Raw genomic sequence first — 19,978 nt, forward strand, 5'->3', positions numbered from 1 at the left:
CAAGAGGCTCCCCACAAACACCTCCTTTAGCCAGGAGATACTATTTGGCAATCAGTTTGTTGTCATCTAAATCTGCCCTGCTTATCTGCACCTTTCAAATCCCCCAGCCTAGGACATCTTATTTCAGGCTACCCAGACAGGCTGTCTCATGTGAGCTGATGAAAGCATCTCTGCTTTACAATCCCTCTCTTGCAAATCATTGCTTTTTAGGGCTTTTTTTTTGGGGGGGGGGGGTAGGGGGGATTTTTTTTATATGTATATGCATGTGTGTCTGTACTTGGAAGTCATGGCAATCTCTGGTGATTTACCCCTATTGTTTTGATTTATGCCTTCTCTTCAAGGGTTTCTCATGCATGTGTGCATGGAGTACTGGAGGAAAAGGGAGCAACAAAACAGAGAAGGGACAAATCAGATCTTTTTTGTTTGGTGATCATGGTCTCAACCATAAATGTACTTCTGACTTGCACAACCAGATGCTCTAGCTTTTTATTTCAAGAATCAAGACAAAGGGGGCAGGCCTAACTTGGATAACCCAGGCAAGCCCAAACTTATCAGATCTTGAAAGCTAAGCAGGGCCAACCCTGGCAAGTACTTGGATGGGAGACCTCTTTGGAAGACCAGGAGTGGGAGGCATAGGCAGGCTGTATCAAGCCATTTCTCTGAATGTCCTCCATGCCCCAGTAAGGGTTGCCAGGAGTCACCATGACTTCCAGGCAAGGGGAACACACACACACACACAATGCATAACAAACAAACAAGCCAAAATGATCCTTCCAGCATCATGGGCAAGTTCAGTGTCAAGAAATGAGAAGTTATTTAATAAGTCATTAGGGTTTGTAGAATCTTTCGGGCTTAAGTGCCGTGTTCTACTGGAGAAAGTTTTCCTTCCAGACGTTTCGTTCTCAGCTGCGGAGAACATCCTCAGTGGCGTTGCAGCCGGAGCAGGCGCTCTGGCCTTCTTGAAGGTCAGAGCGCCTGCTCCAGCTGCAACACCACTGAGGATGTTCTCCGCAGCTGAGAACGAAACGTCTGTAAGGAAAACTTTCTCCAGTAGAACACGGCACTTGAGCACGAAAGATTCTACAAACCCTAATGATGTTACCAGCCGTTAAAACCTGAAATCTTTGATATTTAATAAGTGTTTGACATTCTTGAAATGCTAATAACAATAAAAAATTCTTCAAATATGTTAATAGCAGAAAACCAGCCAGGGAGGCAGTGGAGCCATTGGATGACCAATGGGTAAAAGGATTACTAAAGGGTGTTAGGAATATAATAAAAAAGCTGAATGCATTTTTTTTTTTTTTTGGCCTCTGTCCTCATTGTGGAAGATGAGAGGTGCTTGCCCACTCCAGAACTGCCGATTTCAGGAAGGGTGCTGAAAGACCAGAACTGGATTGAGGGGATGAGAGAGGAGATCCTAAAACTGATGAACAAATTAAAAACTGTCAAATCACCAGAGCCAGATGGCAACACATCCATGAGTTCTGAAAGGCAACACATCCATGAGTTCTGAAAGAACTCATATGTGAACTTGTGGATCTCCTGACAAAAATATGCAATCTATCACAAAAATCTGCCTCCAGTCCTAAGAACTGGAAGGTAGTTAATGTAACCCCCATCTTTAAAAAACGTTCCAGAGGAGACCCAGGAAATTAGAGGCTGGAAAATCTAACGTCATATCAGATTAAGTTGGTGGAAATGGAGCTTCAAAGGGTGAGGACAGGAGGGGGGAGAAAAGAGCCCCACAGGCTGGATTAAAGCCCTTAGTGGGCTGCTTCTGGCCCACAGGCTGGACATTTAACGCCCCTGTTGTTGATTATAGCAGGGATTGGGTGGTCCATAAATGTTATTATTATTATTAACAACAACAACAACAACAAATGTTGATTCAGTGTATGGCTGCAATAAAAAAAGGCAAACATCATGCTGGGGATTATTAGGAAGGGGACTGAAAACAAATCAGCCAGTATAGTAATCGGTGTTCCCTCTAAGGTGAGTTAGTGGGAGCTGGCTCACAGTTTTTTAGCCTCACACATTTTTGTCTTAGCTCAGGAAAAATGGCCTCACAGCAAGTTAATTTATGCAGTAGCTGACAACTTTAATGCCTGTAGCTCATGCAGTTGAATTTTTGCTCACAAGGCTCCACAGCATAGTATTGATAGTAAAGGAGTAAGCACCAGTCATTCCCAACTCTGGGGTGACACTGAATCACAATGTTTTCCCGGCAGACTTTTTCACAGGGTGGTTTGCCATTGCCTTCCCCAGTCATCTACACTTTACCCCTAGCAAGCTGGGTACTCATTTTACTGATCTCAGAAGGATGGAGGGCTGAGTCAACCTTGAGCCGGCTACCTGAACCCAGCTTCCGTCGGGACTGAACTCAGGTTGGTGTGACTTTATTTGGAATATTGTGAACAACAGTTCTGGTCACCATAACTCAAAAAAGATATTATAGCACTGGAAAAAGGCAGAAAAGGGCAACTAAAAGATTACAGGGATGGAACACCTTCCCTATGAAGACAGGTTAAAAGAGTTTAGGGCTCTTTAGCTTGCAGAAATGACAACGGAGAGGTGACATGAAAGAGGTTTATAAAATTATACATGGGATAGAGAAGGCTGAGAAAGAAGCACTTTTCTCCCTTTCTCACAATACAAGAACTCAATGAAATTAATGAGCAATAAGCTTAAAACAGATAAATCAAAGTACGTGCGGCGACAAGCATAGATAGCTCCAAGAGAGGCTTGGATCAGAGGTCCATAGTGGCTGTTAGCCACAAGGTATAGATGGAACACTCTGTCTAGCACAGTGATGCTCTGTATTCTAGGTGCTTGGGAGGCAACAGTGAGAATGCTTTTGGATTTCTGGCTCCACTGATGGACCTCCTGATGGAACCTGGGTTTTGGCTACTGTGGATGGGCCGTGGGCCTGATCCAACATGGCTTCTCTTATGCTCTTAATAAGGAACCAGGCACCAGGAAACATATATGTGGACTACAGGGACAACCAATTTGTTACAATAAAAATTGTAAGACCACAATTTCCACATGCCTTTACTTATGTTTGACCTCTATTTTCCAATGTATCTTTTAAAAACCTCTATACAAAAAAGAGGGCAGAACTTGATTGTCATGTTCACTATGGTCCAGCAGAGGAACAACACAGATGAAGACTTATGTCACTGTGTCAATATTTCTGCAATTCCCTCCAGTGTACCCACGTTAAATGTATACCGAACTATACAGGCTTAAAGTACAAAAGGCAGCCTCTACCTCTCAAGGTTTTGTCTTCTCTCTGCTCAGTAATCTAAGATGGCATGTCAGCAGTACTGTTGAACATGCCCAGGGAGATCTTAAGGAATATTTTTACAGTGGTGACCAACTATGCCTTCACCACATTGTCCAGAACCAAAGCCACTAGGCAAATTGATACTGTGTGAATTTCCCTAGGTGGAAGAAAGCTCTGCAAAGTTATAACTGAGGCTCCCAGCTTCCCAGAGCCTCCATAATGGATTTCTGCCTGCAGAGTGTGACTTTCTCACCTCCCATCTCTCATGGCAGCCAAAGGGTGCCAGGTTCAGGTTTGAAGATTTGGGGACAGAGCCTGGAGAAGACAGGGACCTCAGTGGAGTACAGTGCCATAGATCCCACCCTCCAAAGCACCAATTTTCTCCAGGGGACTGGCTTTGTGTGGTCTGGAGATGAGCTGTAATTCCACGGGATCCTCAGGTCCCACCTGGAGGTTGGCACCCCTAACCCCATTGCCTCTCAGAATGTTGTTTGGAGCCAAGCCACCAAAAGCCACATTGGCAAAAGTCTCAGGGACTTCAGGGGCAGGGAATGTACTCTGTGTTTCACTCACTGGAGTGTTCCTAGGAAGCAGATTCCACAAAGACTCTGACAAAGCTTGGAGAAAGCCCTGCTAAGAATCTGCACAGCCGGCCCACCCTGCCTGTGCCTATTACAGCAGACAAATTGCCTCCTTGTAATTTTGTCCCAACAAATGTCTGCAAAGGCTGCCAGGCAGCAGAAACATTTGTTTAATCATAGTCTTTGGAAAATTAAACACTCTTGTTGCTTCTGATAGATCTCGGTCCTCCTCCCCTCCCTTCCTCTCTTCCCTATTCCAGAATGTCAGGAGTGGCTATTTTTTCCTTTCTCTGCAGCACAGCAGAGAACGGAATACAGATGAACACTTTAGACCCCACCAATCAATCTTGTTTTAATCATTTTCTCTCCCTCCAGAGTTTCTTTCTGCAGCGTCTAGTCCCTGAATGGCTGCTTCTTACAATACTGTTTTAGCACAACTATATATTCTTTGCTCGTCCTACAAACAAAACAAATTAGCATAATTACTACCAAGACTTGTACAGCTGCACTGTACAATTACTGGGTACTAATATGGACATTCTGCCATAAATACCCAGTTGGACATCAAAGATGGTTATTAGTTGCACAAATATTCTTCTCAGCCCACTGTACATATAGACAAAATGAATGTATAAAATAAACAAGTATCCAATCAGGGAGAGGTATAATTGAACAAATTAAGTAACTTTTTGTATATGAAAAATGGGACTTAAATTGGGCATCCCCCATCTTGCACAGATATATCCATGGGACCTAGCTGGAAACACCGTTCTTAGTGGCCCTGTCTAGATTCCGATAACATGGGATATTTATTATTAATTCAGACTATTTCTATGCTGCTTCTCCAAAGACCTACTTGAAGTGGCTCACAAAGTAAAAAAAAACACACACAATAAAATCACCAACTATGTTAGAAGTGTCAGTATCAAAATAAGCTATAAAAACAAACTAGGGCAGACAGAAAAAACTGCATAAAACACTGAGTAACAAGACAATAATACACAAAATACTTCTCTGGGTAGAAGCAAGCTATAAAAACAGCTAAAAGAGATGGAATCCCTCAGCCTGGGTAAAAAAATAATTAAAATTAAGAATGCCATCCCACTGATTTTTCGCTAGGTCTGTCACATATTATTTATGATGTTCATTAAAAGAATTCTATCTACAGCCTGTGGTTTGTTTCTTCGTGCCAATCTAGGGAAAACATGGCTTGCATTCTGACATGATCCAGGGAATCTTAATTTCTCCAGCACAATTTTAAATGCAATTGCAACTCACATGCAACCATTCCCATGACAAATCTGTCAGATACCCCCAAACATAGCAAACTACAACTCCGAGAGTATAGTCCTCAATGAGGTTTGCCAGGCCTGTGCTGGAAAATACCTAGAGATTTTGGGGGGTGGATCTGGGAGAGGGTGGGGTTTTGGTAGGGGAGGAGCCTCAACAGAGTACAATGCCATAAAGTCCGCCCTTCAAAGCGCCCATTTTCTTCAGGAGAGCTGATCTCTGCCAGCTGGAGATCAGTTGTAAAAGTGGGAGATCACCAGGCCACACCTGGAGGCTGGCAACCCTGGTTACACCCTCTTAAGCCTGGAAGCATCAGTGGGCTTAGAAAGGGTGCAACTCTGCTTAGGATTGATCTGTTCTTCCTCTCAATACAGGGAAATCCTGAAGGGCTCTTATAAAACACTGGGAAACAGAAACTTTCCCCAAACTTTTTCATTTGGCTAGAATTTTATCCTGTGGCTACGCCAGGAACTCCTTTTTCTTCTTTGTGCCTACTTTCCAAATATAACGATGACAAACTGGAAAGAAAACAATGTCAACTACCAATAAGTCATTAGATCAAAGCCCTAAATATCACGACCCACATTAAAATGCCAGTTAAATTAATGGGGATGATGATATTAAAATGGCAGTTAAATTAATGGGAATAATTCATTAGAACTCTAAAATTACCAAGGGGTCTATGAACATTTTTTTTCTCCTGTCACCACATACACATTTTAAAAGCTAACTTAAATGTATAGGGTTGCATCCTTACTTCCTAAGAATACCGCATGAAAGTAACTTCTAATGAATCAACTGCCTTGTAAAGAATCCTAGAGAAATTTCCCAAGAAATTCCTATTGCCCATTAGTTACCGCATCTCTCAGAAACCAAGGCATCTCTAGTGAATTTTACTGAATATCTTTAGATTATATTAAAATGGTCTATACCCCCAAAACTAATTTTAAAAACCCGACCATGTCTCTCTCCTGTCTCCCAGCTGAAGTAGGTGATAGGGTGTGGGCGATGGACAAAGACAGTCGGAAACTATAGCAACTGAATAGTTAGAACGCCAAACGCTATCATTTGAAATGAGAAAAAATGTGCCTTCTCTGGAAGAAGTTTACATGACTGATGAGAAGACCTAACATTTGATAAATGGCTGTTCTGTGCATGCTGGGAACAAAAGTGTCCTGAAAAAGTAAGATCAACTATGCCATCAACCTTCTTCTAACTCATCTATCAAACCCTTTCATTTCCTTCTAGAAGTATCAAGCTCCTATTTTCCATCATGTGTCTGACATTTAAATGGGAATGAAATATTATGATTAATCAAAGACACTTCCCTTTTGAGAGATACATACCCTGCAAGCACAATTAGCTGGAATATTAAAAAAAAATCAGTTTGAGATACCTTAAAAAGTTTCAACTATACTACATCTAAAACAGTGACACTTCTGTATTCTGTTAAAAATGTACTTTCAGATGTTCCATGGCCAGATATAATATATTATCCAGAGGACAAGGGTAAGAAAAACTATATTCTATCACAAAACTTAATGTGAGGACTACTTTGTAAAAATCAGGGGTGGAATTCTAGCAGGAGCTCCTTTGCATATTAGGCCACACTCCCCTGATGTTGCCAGTCCTCCTACAAGGCTCTTTTTGGTAAGCTCTTGGAGGGGTGTGTGGCCTAACAGGCAAAGGAGCTCCTGCTAGAATTCCACCCCTGGTACATATGAACATATGAAGCTGCCTTATACTGAACCAGACCCTTGGTCCATCAAAGTCAGTATTGTCTACTCAGACTGGCAGCGGCTCTCCAGAGTCTCAAGCTGAGTTTTTTCACACCTATTGCCTGGACCCTTTTTAGTTGGAGATGCCGGGGATTGAACCTGGGACCTTCTGCTTCCCAAGCAGATGCTCTACCACTGAGCCACCATCCCTCCCTGATAAAAATGATCTTTCGGATATGTTTACGGATGTCAAACGACTTCTGCATGAAGTCACATTGGGTCAATACATGAACACCACTGGGTGTTTCTCAGCCTGAAAACTTCTGCCTTGAATGTCCTTATTCTTATTCCTCATGCAGTCCTATCTGTTAATGCTGTGACAAAGTGTTGGTCTGGATGGGCCACTGGCCTGATCCAGCATGGCTTCTCTTATGTTCTTATGTTCTTTTGACCATTAGTGATCACATATCTTTGTATTTTCATCTGACATGCACACAGCCCCTTCCAATATTTGTCCCATTCTGTACATAGGGCATGCATAGGATAACATGATAAAAGATTCATGTGCTGTCAGGCTCAGCTCAGTTAGAACCAGGAATCTTCTGGACTGCATGCTGATGTTCATGGTGGAGAATGGGGTGGGGCGGGGTGGGGGGGAGAGCTGTCACGTCCTCTGTCTCCAACACAGTTATGCTTCTGGGATATCTGCATACCATTTAAATTTTGTCCACAGCTGATTTTCTAAAAAAATTGTGATAATACACTAATGAAGACTTTTAATGTCATTAAGTCTACCTATCCGAACATAGTATGCTTTGTATTGTGACTATATGAGACCATTTCTGTTCAAGTACGACACCTCCTTTTGTTTTCTATTTTCAATTTTTCTTCCCTTCCTGACAGCAGATATAACATATATGTGCTAAGGTAGCAAAAGACACAATAATTCTTAGCTCTCTTTCTAAAACATTTATTCACAATTTTACTTGTAAAAAATAATTTTAAATTTCATTTGCATGCTAAACTTTGTCACACAGTGGCCTCATTATATGGGTTTAACAAGATAAATGGCATCAATTATAACAAAGCATATCAAATAGTACTATTTCCTTTCCCTTCCCCTCCTCACAGCAGACACCCTGTGAGGTTGGTGGGGCTGAGAGAGCTGTTCTAGAACTGCTCTTGAGCAGAACAGCTCTGAGAGAACTTGTGGCTGACCCACGGTCACATCAGCAGGTGCATGGAGAGGAGTGGGGAATCAAACCTGGTTCTGGAGTTTAGGGTCCGCCCCTCTTAACCACTGCTTCAAACTGGTACTGGGGCTGTGCCTGGCTGGGATTGAAGTGTTACAATTATTTCAACACAAGCTCCAACTTGAAGGTCAACCTATCTGTGCAGGACTAGGCTGAAGCCATCTGCTTAAGGAAATGGGCCATGGCTCAGTGGTAGAGCATTTGCTTTCTGTGAAGGTCCCAAGTTGCTATCTTCAACTAAAGAGGATCAAGTAGTAGGTGATGTGAAAGATGTCTTCTGGAGAGCCACAGCAAGTCAGAACAGACAATCCTGCCTTGATAGACTAATGGCCTGACTCAGTACAAGGCAGCTTCATGGGCTGTATCTCACACAGGACTCCCAGGGATCTCCATTTGAACAGGCTGGCCAGGTCTGCCCCTGCTTCGCCTCCAAAGTGCTAAAGCTTCAAATGCTCCCAAGATAATTCACTGAGCTCAACTCAAGTCATGTCCACCAGCTCGAGTTTGCTGCTGTCATTGCTTGCCAAATAGCAAGCTGAGGGCCTGAAGCTATCGCGTGTGCATATGCGGCATGCTGCCCTGATGCACTTATCCCATGTATGCAACATACCAGTTTTTCGACTGTTCAAATTAGCTCCACTGTGAATTACGGAATGCAACTTTGGTCTGGAAGGATGGCAATGGATCTGAGCTAACACCTGAATGAACACTAAATTTCATCTCCCCCCTCCCCACAAAATAAAATGCAAAGAAGAAACAAACACATAGCAGCAAAATCCCACTGTGATTTAATGCTTCACTGAGTGCCTAAAAAAAGATCACTGAAAAGACTTACAGAGAAGGTACTTCGCCATCGCTTTATGAAGGCTGCCTTCTGCAGTTATGCTACCAGATCCATTCTGCTTTTATGACTTCTGTGGAGTGACTTAATATACGGCGGTAAAAATCATGTCAAATTTCCTTCTCCCTTCCATTCCCCTACTTTAATTTCCAAAGGTAATTTCTGAACCAAGCTAGATCAAATAAAACATAGTGCTGCTTGTCCTGCAGCTTATACATTATAGCCTGATTTATCAAGACTTTCTCCAGCTTAAAGCAGCAAAGAAAAAGAGAGAGAGAGAGAGTGAGATTTGCAAACAGAGTTTTTGACGTATGCCTGAGCTAGCCAAGAACTGTCATGCTGCTGCAGTTTCTTACTGCTCAAAAAGCACTGGATAAACATATGGAGCAGAGGTCTATCAGTGGCTATTAGCCACAGTGTATTATTGGAACTCTCTGTCTGGGGCAGTGATGCTCTTTTTCTTGGTGCTTGGGAGGGGCAACAGTGTGAGGACTTCTAGTGTCCTGGCCCCACTGATGGACCTCCTGATGGCACCTGGTTTTTTTGGCCACTGTGTGACAAAGTGTTGGTCTGGATGGGCCACTGGCCTGATCCAGCATGGCTTCTCTTATGTTCTTATGTTCTTTTGACCATTAGTGATCACATATCTTTGTATTTTCATCTGACATGCACACAGCCCCTTCCAATATTTGTCCCATTCTCCCTTCTCCCCCCACAACACATGCAAGCATTAGCACTTCTGCAAAGGGTTCAAAAGAAGCCTCAAAATACTAAAGCACCAAAGAAAGAAGAAAAAGTGTTAACTTACTGTGGCAGGGGGAAGATAAAACATTTTGTATGTAGCATCCACCAAATCAATCCGAAATTGGAGGGTATTGTGTTCCAATGGCTACAGTAGCAACCTTAGCCTACTGTTTCGCATTAGAACAACAACAAAAATATATGAGGAAGCTTCCTGCTTCCTGTCATCTTTCCATCCATTGCTAAGGTGAAAGTTTCAAATCCTGTGTATGTCTCGTTGCAGAGTGTCATACTGTGGCACAATGTAGGTTGGCATCCTGTCGCATATAAGCCGTTTATAAACTAAAGGGTCTGAATATCTGCTCTAGCAAAATCGTTGCAGATTAGGAAAGCACTACCCATTTCTTTTTTTAAAAAACGATCACATAACTCAGGCACAATGCTATGAAATGACTCATCACAAGTTGCTCAGAAAGTGATAGGCATGCCTTCCCAGTTTGGCCTTCCAGTTGCAGAAAAAATTAATGCCCACACATATTAGATGTCTCAATCACGGTAATTATAAAAAAGGAAGCAGTATTAAATCCTTGCCAAAAATGGGCTAAAAATGGATGAAGACAGGAGAGAGGAATAGATGCAGGTATATTTTTTTGGCAAACTGATAACGATTCTAAAGATCAGTATGCAACACAAGTCTGTTTCTGTACCAGCCCCCCAAGTCTGCACACCATCCGCAAAGTTCCAACCAATATAGCTATGTGCTTCTCGAGCTGTAGATGTCTGCAGCCTTTTTCAGTATTAGAGGAGTTTCCCAACTCCAAATATATACTCCCTTTCCTGAAATCTATCCAAGAGAGAATTAATCACATGAGGCCTTAGGCTAACAGAACATGCAGTTTTAGGAGGACAATCATTCTGAAGCAAGAAAGAAAGATCAACTACATGTTCTTTTAATCTAAAGTTGTGAGTGATTAATTAATTAAATATTACAAACCCACAGAAAGGACTGTGCTTGCTCCACGATGTTCCTAGTATACATGCTCTCCATTTCAAGTAAACAGGGCAATGCACTGCTATTCACATGCTCCCATTTGTGAGCTCCAGATATGAGCTGTAATGTCTAAAAAGGGCTATCATCTCACCTAATTGTCATTACAGAAGCATATACTGTAAATGTAACTAAAGTATGGAAAATGACACCTTTAAGGAAAGCTTCCTAATTTCCTCTTTCCTAGGTAGAAGGAAAGAGTGCTTTCCTGGGGAAAATAAACTCTTTTAGCCTAGGGACTTGAACACATGTTATCTTCTATAGTGGAAAGGCTTCAGGATCTGTTAAAACAAAACTCCAGTCTGTTAATTACACCTGGATCTAGAGCCTGCATCAAAATATTATTATAACCATTTTTAAGGCAGCTATCACAATTATAGCAAAATGTTATTCTATGTGTAGAGAGGAGCACATTTTCCCCTTGTTCAAGCTCTTTTGCCTTCATGGGACCATTCATTTAAGCCAGGGGTTTACCTAAGGCTTAAAAGAGGTACCACCATGACAAAAATCAGGAAGGACAAACAGAGTATCTCTAAGGGCAGGATGCAATGTGTACCTATGTGTATGTTCTAGGGCAGAGGTATCAAACTCATTTGTTATGAGGTCTGTATCTGACATAAATGTCACTTTGTTGGGTTGGGCCATGCATGCCATAAAATGTAACATTAGGTATCCAATATATAAACTTTATAAAGATTATTTCAGATGTCAAGTGGCAATAGCAGGCTTGATTGGATTAACTGTAATATACAGAGAGGTAGAAGACATAGAGATACCAGGAAACCTAGGTCTCAGGATGCAAAGAATAAATGGACATAAGTCTAATATTAGCAACAACAACTATCAGTGGCTGACCTAAGACTTGCAGTGCTCTTACAAAAGAATTTCAAAAGGAGATTAGAAAGAGAGACTGCTGAATTGCAACTGATAATGAAGCTTAAGACAATGCACCCTCCTGGACTGAATTGAGAGCTAGTTTTCCTGTCTCATTACCAATGTGTGGGATTATCATTTGACACTTGAAATCACTCCACTCTCCAAGATATCAAGACCAATCCAGGTGGTTCTAATTCCTAATCAGGGTCTTTTTGAAAGAAAATAATTCCAGAAAGGAACAAAGAAATCCAATCTTTTAAAAAAAAAAAAAAAAAAATAGAAAAACAACTTTTCATAATAAGCCACAATAATTTCCTCAATGTACATTGTGCTTGTCAGAAAAATCCATCCCCTCTCTCCCAAGAAGTGTGCTTGCACACAAAAGTTTATACCTGGAATAAAATGTTGTTGGGTCTTGAAGCTGCCATCATCTGACTCCAACGGGAATGTTCCAATACGGAAATGATGACACAATAGCACAGTGTTGATACATACTGTTGTTACACTGGCCCTGATAAGGGGATTTTACTCTTACGACCTAAACTGGAAGGTGCATATTTGCAGTATTACTATTTGCTGAATATGTAATTGCTGCTGACATAAGGCCAGATAAATTGTGTCATTCATTTCCATATTGGGACATTCCATTTTGGGTCCTATATTAATAGTTTACTGATTTATAAGTGGAACTGGGACTCTGTTGTATTTGACCCCTGAAGAAGGCCTCTGCAGGTCAAAACGCGTCAAGTCATATATGTGCCTTTCATGTGCATTTGTCACTTTGATGATTTGATGAGGCTTCATCTGGGTCACTACAAGGTTTTTATATGTTTTTGTAACAAACATGTACTTTCCCCCTATAACTATTTGGGAGGGACGGTGGCTCAGTGGTAAAGCATCTGCTTGGTAAGCAGAAGGTCCCAGGTTCAATCCCCGGCATCACCAACTAAAAAGGGTCCAGGCAAGTAGGTGTGAAAAATCCTCAGCTTGAGACCCTGGAGAGCCGCTGCCAGTCTGAGTAGACAATACTGACTTTGATGGACCGAAGGTCTGATTCAGTAGAAGGCAGCTTCATATGTTCATATGATGTTTTTAACCTCTGGCCCCCTAGTATTCTAAACTTCCTTTGGGGATTTCAAATCCAAACTCAGCCATAAAATTCACTGGGTGATCTTGGGGCCAGTCAGGCTCTCTCACTTCAATCCAACGTCAGGAGGGGAGAGCCTGATCATCTTAGAGGAGGAAGTCACTGCAACTAAGCTGTATAGTGGTATTTCACATGCTCACTATAATTTCTGAAAAATAAAAAATGGAAGAGAATAATACCCAATAGTGGTGGCAGCAGATAACAGACAAGATGGGTTTGAAAAACAACACTGGGGACTTCTACGTGTTTCTGAGCCTCTTTTCATACTGCCATTTCTCCTGTCCCTTAAAAAGTAATTTGCAAATACTGGCCCCCAGTGCAGAACAAGGAACCGTGACTCACCGAGCAAAGCAGGCCACAATTGTGTTATTGTTTAGTGCAGGGGTGTCAAACATGTGGCCAGGTGCCCGGATCAGGCCCCTGCAGGGCTCCTATCAGGTCCGCAAGCAAGTCTGCTTCCTTCTCCCTTTCTCTTGCTTCTTTCTGTGTCACCGCTTGCTTCGCCAGGATTTCTCAATTGCACAGGAGCTACAGAGCAAAGCTTCTATTTTCCGCATTGGCTGAGACTCTTCTCTTGGGGAGGAAGTGGGGGCAGGGAGGGAGAGCTTGCTTTGATATTGACCACAATATTGCAAGAGTGCTAATGCTTTAAGTATCTTTTAAGGTTTTTTTTAAATCTTTAATTGTGTTTGTCTGTGTCCTTTATAAAGTTTATATTGCCACTACCTGGCATTGCATTTTATGATGCACATGGCCCGGCCCAGCAAGGTCTTATTTATGTCAGATTCAGCCTTCATAACAAATGAGTTTGACACTCCTGGTTTAGCGGGTGTTGCACATGCACCAGTAAAGGGTTCTCTGCTCCCACCTGCACTATGGTTATGCATAACAGGGTACATGATTTTTTTCCATTGTGAAGTGGTCCACCAAATGGATAAAATCCCACCTGAAACACAAAGCAGTCCAAAATTACCAGATACTCCTTTGGATATGTCAATGAACACCACTTATTTCCATGACTACAGGTCCTTGCTAGGGATGCTGGGTCATCCCCAATCAGGGTTGCCAAATCTGGCTTGGGAAATTCCTGGAGATGTGGAGGGTGAAGCCTGTGCAGAGTAGTATTTGGAGAAGGAAGGGACCTCAGGGGGCATAATGCCACCCTCCAAAACTTCCATTTCTTCTAGGGTAACTGATCTCCATAGTCTGGAGATCAGTTGTCATTCTGGAAAATCTCCAAGCCCTACCCTTTCCCCAAACCAGAGTCCATTTTTAGCTTTTCATGCTGGAACATACATGGCTGTTCCACTCCATGAAAACTGAATGCTTGGATACACAACTAACTTTTGGGAATAATATTTATCTTTTTAGCTCCATATGTACCTCTTCCCAATGTTTTTCAACTACTCAGTCTCAGCCTCCTTGTCCTCCATACACCTCTTTATGGCCTGTGGAGACAGGTCCTTTGAACTTGTTCTCCCTTCTCAGCCCCTTCTGCTAGATGATTTCTTCTAAACTCATAATATAGACCAAAAAGAAGCCTTTTTCTGAGGTATTGTTACCCTAGATACACTCCTCAAGGGGTTGTATGTAGCCACAGCAGCAGCACATGAGCCATATTTTTTTGCCAGGATGCTCCCCACATTTCTGCATGAAGATGCAATTCTTAAAGAAATCTTTGGTCATTCAAGTGAATTTTGAGGCATTTATACCCACACCAAGTAAACTGGTTTCTACAGACTTGGATTTTCTATCCATGGGCTTTGTATCTCTGTATGTGCAAGCACCAATAAGAAATTGGAAGTGAGGAGAGTTTAAAAAATGGCTCTAAATTCATATCAAAGCAAAGCAAAACTTGATGTGATTTAAATAACTTCCACTGAATTATGTAACATCTGCCTTAGGAATACTTTAACAAAAACTGAACTGAAATAATTACAGTTATGCAACTCATAAGGATAAGGTGAAGCCATGAACCTCTGTTTTTCATGAGGAGTAAATGTCCACGGGGAAACATTTGAACAACTTCTGCTGTGGCACAAAAGCCAAGGGCAGTCCATTTTCTCACTAATCTATAACCATTAGCACTAATGGATGTCACATGTATCCAGATCGTCAGCCTCATCCGACACAAAAACCTCAGCAGACAAAGCATGAGTAGCATTTCTTTGCTGCTTCCTATAACTTTTCTTGGAACACTCACACACACACACACAAATGGTATCCATTGGGTACCACATTTCACAAGTTGTACTTAAAATAATCGCCAGCTTTCTGGCAGATAGCAAGGCAACCTAGACATGTGATGCAATTCAGAGATGTGAGCGGTGCTCTCCGTTTGTATGCTCAGAGCTGTATTTCCTGGTATGGAGATACAGGACACACCTCTATGTTATGTAAAAGAAATTATGTTTAAAATGTTAATAATCCAATTCTTACATGACAGAGTTTTCTCACAACAACACCAACACATTTTTCAAACACCTTACAGTGCTATCCTAAAACCACTTTCCTTGGATAAGCTTTACTGAATAGACTTGAACAGATTATTCTGAAAAAGTCAGTTGTGGATTTGAACTAACCTGATAACTAATACTGAGACAATAAATCAAGAAGAGCAGCCATGTTAGTCTTTGGCAGCAAAATTAACTATCTAACCAACACATCACACTGGCGCTCTATTGTTACATTGCCACTGCTGCTACTTATATCAATCTTATTGTATATTTGCACTGTGTTCATTTGTTGACTTTATAGTCTACTACAGGGCTTTTTTTGTATCAGGAACTCCTTTACATATTAGGCCGCACACTCCTGATGTAGACAATTCTCCTAGAGCTTACAGTAGGCCTTGTACTAAGAGCCTGGTAAGCTCTTGGAGGACTGGCTACATCAGGGAGCCTAGTATGCAAAGGAGTTCCTGCTACAAAAAAAGCCCTGGTCTATTATAATAGCTATTATCCATCCATCCATCCATCCATCCATCCATCCATCCATCCATCCATCCATCCATCTCTTGCCTTTCTTTTAGTGAATTGTCTTCTACCTTGGTTGCCCAACTTTCTGTGTAATGGTGTTCCATGCCTTAAAGCAGGGTTATTGTTGTTTGTCTGCTTGCACTGTTGTTTGGTTTCGTAATCCTGGTCCTACTGCATTGTTAATTGGAGGTCTTTGCTAACTGATCATTTTATAGTCTGTAATCTTCCTTGTGCCTCAGCATGCCAGACTCCAGGTAGAACCTGGAGATCCCCCAAAATTACAGCTCATCTCCAGAGATCAGACTTCAGAGATCAGTTCCCCCTGCATAAAAATGGATTCTTTTTTGGAGGAGGGGTGAGATCTATAGCATTGTACCCCGCTAAGTTGCCTGTCCTCCCCAGGCTTCACCCCCAAATCTCCAGGACTTTCCCAACCTGGGTCTGGCAACCCTATGCCCCCGACGCCCTGCTGGCAAGATGGGCTCTAAATGAAATAAATAAAACTAAACTGAAATAAGCTTTTCACTAAGAGATGACTCATAAATATTCTAGATAAATAAAATAATACTGCTCGTGCTAAATAGCTCCTAAAACCTAGACATCCTCTTGACTGCAGAGTATTTTATGTGGAACTTTTACGAATGTGAAACAGCGGCTATGTTTCCAGGATCAGCCCTTGTTCACAGTTCTGGAGTGAGATTTTGCAAATCAGCACTTAGCTGCCTCTAGAAAAAAAAAACCACCCTTGGAGCAGAGCTTCAATATTCCAGCATGGCCAAGAGGGTGCCATGTTCTATGTAGCTCTCTCTAGTGAGAACAGGAAGAAAAATAACCTAATTACATGTTAGAATGCAAGCACCACAAAATAACCTTAGGAGACAATGTGAATACAAAACAGACAACCAAACGAGAGCTGCTTTGTCCACAAGCTTCCAGCAATTAAGTTGCTAATTAATTTATAAAAATAACAACAAAAGGTAGCCGCGGTTCCTTGATTCAATTCTGAAGGGATGAAAACCGGTGGCCCCTTATATCGAGTTTGCGTTGCCATATTTTAAGTGAATTTAACTCATGAAGTCCAAAGAGCACAAAACACATGTCTGAGCCCAATGGGAGAATGAGTCAGATGAACAGCTGAGGTGGTGACTCATGTGGAGATGCATTTTGTTGTGTCGTTTGTTTGATATAGTGATTCATTTGAATGTTTATGCATTAGGAATAAAATACACAGGGTCTCCCTCTCTCAGTTCAATCTGGCTTCCTTCATGACTGGCACCAGTAGGACATCTGGTTGTGTATGTTTTCTTTTTTTAAAACAGTGATGTCCTGGACGTCCCAGGCTAGCCCGATCTCATCAGATCTCAGAAGCTATGCAGGGTTGGCCCTGGTTAGTATGTAGATGGGAGTCCACCAAAGAAAGCCAGGACTGCTAGAGAGAGGCAGTCGATTGCAAACCACCTCTGAACATCTCTTGCCTTAACGATGATCTTGTAGGTTTTTCAGGTTGGTTGTAACTTGACAGCACATTCCACCACCACCATCTAATAAACTCCCAAAGCCCATTTAATAAAGCATGAAAGGTCCTACGAAAGAAAAATACAAGGAAATATAAAATTTCCATCCTATTGGTTTAATTGTCCTTAAAAGCCAAACACTGAGAAGGTAGCTGAGAAGATCACAACAGGTTGCATCCAATAACCTTTTCTGCTGGTGAAACAGAATGGAAGGGTCCCCTTTGAGCACCAAAAGACGCTATGCTGGGGATCATGGGAGCTGCAAGTACAAAAGTCACCTGGGATGAAGCTATAAAGCACAGGGGAACTGGGCAAGACAAGAGTAAAAAGGCTGGCTGAATCCAACCCAATTCCTCCTGTTCTTACCAAGATAAGATTCTAGTTTCCTTCAGAAAACTCTACACCTTTAGGGAAAAACAAGGGCAAATCACAGTAAACATTATTTCAAATTGAAGCACACTACTCGAAATCAGACTGGGAGAGCAGCCTGCTGGAAACATCAGTCAACAAGCCTCTAATTAGTATGAAGCAATTATAAGTCACTTCACTTTCTGTTACATTTTTTTAGAAGATACATTTTTCTTTGTCTCCTTGGAGAGGCAGGGCTATTCATTAATCCCTCTGCAGAAGCAGATGACACAAAAAGTGAGATTTCAAAAGAGAGAGAGAGAACAGCCTGACTACAGAGATAGCTCATCATTATCTGGGTTACATTACAATAAAGTATTTATACAAGTGTGGATGAGGAAGCTGAAGAAACAAATTGAGATGTTTGCAGGTAGAGAAGGGCATAATGAAAGAAACCTGAAAGTAAGAGAATTCTACTTTGGTATGGTGCATTACTGGGGGGGGGGGGGTATGTGTGCTGTTGGTTCATCCTTATACACTTTAGAAAAGAAAAGGCTAATTTGGTTCATCAATAAGGATGTTCAGAATGCCATGATAAGCCGAGAAGCAGCAGCTGACAACACAACTGGATGAGAATGTTCAGGGATGGAATTCTAGCAGGAGCTCCTTTGCATAATAGGCCACACACCCCTGATGTAGCCAATCCTCCTGGAGCTTACAAGGCTCTTTTTGGTAAGCTCCTGGAGGATTGGCTACATTAGGGGTGTGTGGTCTAATATGCGAACGAGCTCCTGCTAGAATTCCACTCCTGAGAATGTTTACGGTATATAGCTATAAACAAAAGGGAAGCTATTAAAAATTGAGACATTAACTAGATATTGCCACCTCTGCACAATGGTTTTAAATACCATAGATGGTTTAAAATACATTCTGAAGCTAGACACTAATTATGAGTTTGTCCATTGGTCGTGTCCTAAAATAAATGTGTCTGAACATATGAAGCTGCCTTTATACTGAATGAGACCATTCGTCCAGTGAGGTCAATACTGTCCACTCTGAATGGCAGTGGCTCTCCAGGGTCCCAAGCAGAGGTCTTTCAAATCACCAAGCAGGGATCTGGACCCACTTGGGTCCCATTTGCCATGCCATGGGGAGGGTGGGAGTGGGGCAGCCATCGCTACCACATTGCAAGACAGAAGGGGTGGGCCAGGGGTCCAAGTTAGGGAAGCTAGATGCTTGCCCAACCCTGCTCAGGCCTATGGGGTATCTTTGGGGGAGAGCGGGGGTGCTTGTTGGCTACTGCCACCCTCTTCGGCCTCCTGATTGCTTGGCCCACCTGTCCACCCCTTTGTTTAGGTTTTTCAGGGGCAGTATACTGTTTTTGTGTTCATGTGTTTCTTCCTGTCACAACTTGGCAGTATCGGCATGGGGCTGGATCCATTCTCAGGAAAACCATCCTGTGTGCCCATTTCCTGAATGTGGGGATCCCAGTAAGGAACTGAGGGGCAACTGAGGTGCTCAGCCTGGGGGCATTTCCAGGGATCACCCTCACGCTCAGGTGGCCGAGGAGACCATCTCTGGACTTCCGCCCTAGTGGGATCCAAAAACCTGCCGCCCCTAGATGAAAGCAGACCACTGACTGGCGGATGTAGCAGTCGATGTGCAGAATCCTTAACCCCATGCTGTGCCAAGGCTCACTACAGCTGTAAACAATAAAAGTTGTGGCCAGTTTTATTCCACCTTTTCTGAAAATACTGTGCTGTTGTGTTATTCCATCTGTGATACATAAAGTAACTGGAATCTATAGGTATTGAGGGGTGGTCCAGGGTGCCCTCCTCTGCCCCCTGCCCCTTGGTGCTGGAGCTGCAAATACTAGATACTTTCAACTGGAGATGCCAGGGACTGAACCTGGGTCTACTGCTGAGCCATTGTCCCTCTTCTGGTCAAGTAAAGAGACACCATTATCATGTCTGTTCAACTTGTGACATCTCAAGCTCAGGACTGTAGTGGCCAGATGCTTGACAACCCACTCTCTCAGGTTTTTTGGGTCCCTAAAATAAACAGCTGTGTTGGGCTTGGTAAACCCAAGTTAAACACATGTACCTGGATCTCTACGATTACTGATGAATGGTATATATTCCTTCCCCAACTTCCCTTTTATCCAATGTCTGTGAGCTTGTAAGATAACAAACAATGTCGATTCCTTAATACCAGTCAGCTCATTTATTTCAATAGTAACAAAAGAAGATGAAGAAGAAGATATTGGATTTATATCCCGCCCTCCACTCCGAAGAGTCTCAGAGCGGCTCACAATCTCCTTTATCTTCCTCCCCCACAACAGACACCCTGTGAGG

The 19,978-nt window shown here is 42.3% G+C and overlaps 1 protein-coding gene across 1 annotated transcript in view; it reads right to left on the reverse strand.

The window, feature by feature from the left end:
- Positions 1-19,978, reverse strand: part of ELMO1 (engulfment and cell motility 1) — a 90,960-nt gene that overhangs the window by 44,711 nt on the left and 26,271 nt on the right. The window lies entirely within an intron of this gene.

This window comes from Heteronotia binoei, chromosome 10 (assembly GCF_032191835.1).
Source record: "Heteronotia binoei isolate CCM8104 ecotype False Entrance Well chromosome 10, APGP_CSIRO_Hbin_v1, whole genome shotgun sequence".
Taxonomy (NCBI): domain Eukaryota; kingdom Metazoa; phylum Chordata; class Lepidosauria; order Squamata; family Gekkonidae; genus Heteronotia; species Heteronotia binoei.